Below are 2773 nucleotides of genomic sequence, written 5' to 3'. Positions count from 1 at the left end.
ACAAGGGGATGTTGTTATAGGATTGAACAGCGGCAATCATGATATTTGACAGGACTGTAATGGCTGGTATTACTGTGTTGGTGACACAGGGGGTGATGGGGTCATGGGTATAATGAGGTGGGGTTACATATAATATAATTAAAGGTAATGAGAGAGCTGCTATGTAACAGCAGGTAGGAAAGATGTTTGCTGATGCCATGGACACATGGACATAGCAAGGTTGCTATGGACGTTATTTCTATGAGTACTGATGTGAAAATCACAGTAGATGGAGGTGTTTTGTAGAGGCTAATGGTGTAAAGGGTAGGTACCTACATTATATTCTGATTAATGAGGGCATACATTGGATGCCCTGAATTAATGGATATGCTGATAGGTGCTATGACGTACCAACACAGTGAATGTGGTATACTACTGAAGGTTGTTGAATAATAGTGCAATGAAGGGTAATTGGTGGTTGTGAGTGGAATATAATAATAGGTTGAGGTGTGAGTGAATGGTGTTGAGCAAGCCATTGCGTGAATGAAGTGAGTTTATCATGCAGAATATACATGTCACGTAAATGACGATTGAAGCTGAGAATGCAAAAGTAAAAAAAGAAGAAGAGAAGAATTCTATAAAAATGACAATCTTCATTATACAACATTTAATATTCACCGGCTTGATAAAGAAAATGACTTCTAAAGGTAGAAATAAAGCAAAACTCAGGTAAGGAAACTAAAAAAACAGGTTAAACTGATTCAGACTCTAGAATGAATCCAATCCACAATATATAAAAGAAAACAACATGTACCTGGAATGCTACAAATGAGTTATAAACATGCAAGGATACTACATGATAATGGTGATCTGGGTGCACAGATGAGCGTATCTGTGAGAGGATGGCGGGTTATCAGCTTGAATTTCATCAAATGGGTTCTATTAGGCAACAAGGTCTTCTTCATCTCGGTCAGGAGAGATGTCATTCAACTTCATCACGCTCCTATGTTCATCAGAAATCAGAGCACCACCCTGAATACATAGTTCAACAGTTGCTGGGGCTTTGCCATAGTACCTCTTGAACTCATTTAGCAGAGCAGGACCATTGGGGTTTGGCACATGCTACACTTAGTTCATTCCTAACACATCTTCTATTGTTACTTCCTTCCATACATGCAGGCCGGTGCGAAATTGATGCTTTTGTAGCCTTGCACATCCTCCCCTTGTGTCCCACAGGACCAGACTCACACCTCAGGACAATACCCACATGTCTTTACATCATATTTCTTTATAATTTCCACTGCTTCATTTCTCATTATCAACCAGGACTCCAAGGTCTTGATGCTCAATTCATCTTCAATGGAATGGACAGGCCCAGTTCTTCTTCTAGTTGGGAAATTTGGCAAGTCTAGTCCTGCTTGAATGCAGAACTCTATAATAGCAGGCAGCCTCTTGACTCTGAATCTTTCATCGTGCACAATTCTTGGCTTCTTCGTCCTGTCATCAAGATGAAAACACCAGGAAAAAAACCCCACAACATCTTCCACTTTACCTTTGATCCAGACATGCATGTCACTCCTAAGACCACTGTTTGGGCCAACTGTTATCATCGCAAAATTTTTACTTTTTGCGAGTCAAACTGACATTTGAAAAAGATTTTGAAAATAACTCGCCTCCGTTTTAAAATGCGGGATAATTTCGAAGAATGGGACTCGCCTGTTGGTACGAGGTTCAACCGTTCCTGGCGCCTTTACCAGGGGTAATTGAACCAAGGATCAATTGTATGCTTAACTTTGCTCAACTTGTCTAAATCATGTTCTATTTCCTAAATGCACAAAGAATCAGGCATGTGCTATGAATTTTCTGAAAATGCATATTTGAAAACATGATGTTTGCTTTGAATATTGGAAAATATTTGGAGATTCTTGGAAAAGATAACACTTGGAAATCATGAGCTTAGTGAGAGAATATTTCTGAGGAAAGTGAAAATCGTTTTCTGAAGAATTTCAGTGGTTTTATGAAAATCGATTTCTGAGGAATTTTAAATAACTTGGAAAAACTTGATTTTTTTGAATTATAACTTGGAAATTGAAGCTATAACTTGGAAAATCGAATTTTGAACTTTGAAAAATACTTGAAATATCATTTGAAAACTTAGAGTTTTGAGAAAATCGATTTTAGAATAAGACTTAGAAATTTTGAGAAAATTGATTTCTCTGAATTGAAATTGGAATTTGCAAATGAATGAATTGAATGAATATGGATTTGAAAGACTTGATTTTGAGGAATTGAGAAAATCCTTTTTGTATTTCTGAGAAATGCAGTGCATTTTGAAGTTAGCCTAAGAGTGTAAGCTGAATGTGGCTAATACGAAGATTACAAATCTGGGTCTCATTCGTATTCTGACTATGGCCATAAATACAAATTCCACCGAGTTTGTCAACTCCATAAGAGCTAGTGCACGTGCCGTTCGTGTAGACCATAGTGAATTTGTAATATGTGCATGAATGACAAGCATAACAGTTATATATCAAAGTTTAAACTATATGCAATGCAAATCCTAATCTATGCAGGAAATGTAAATTCTTATTCCAAAGTTTAATTACAAATTACATCACTATTGAAATTTAAATACAAGAAATAAAGAAAAATAAAGTCTTCAATGTCCCTGCAAAACTAGAAAAGTTGTTAGTGAAAATATGTTGGCTTTTCTAGATTTATCCAGCAATATTTGGAAATTACTGGATTTTACTAGACATAAGCCTTTTGCCATGATTCCCTTAAATCAAAATGA

The 2773-nt window shown here is 36.5% G+C and overlaps 1 pseudogene; it reads right to left on the bottom strand.

Moving 5' to 3' along the window:
* Positions 1-921: 921 nt before the first annotated feature.
* Positions 922-1589, bottom strand: LOC149840427 (APO protein 3, mitochondrial pseudogene; annotated as a pseudogene).
* Between the last annotated feature and the right edge of the window lie 1184 nt (positions 1590-2773).

The sequence above is a fragment of the Nuphar pumila genome, chromosome 4 (genome assembly GCF_984573655.1).
Source record: "Nuphar pumila chromosome 4, dmNupPumi1.hap1.1, whole genome shotgun sequence".
Taxonomy (NCBI): Eukaryota; Viridiplantae; Streptophyta; class Magnoliopsida; order Nymphaeales; family Nymphaeaceae; genus Nuphar; species Nuphar pumila.
Note: the sequence above shows the minus strand (reverse complement) of the source record. Positions and strands in the feature narration are given on the sequence as shown.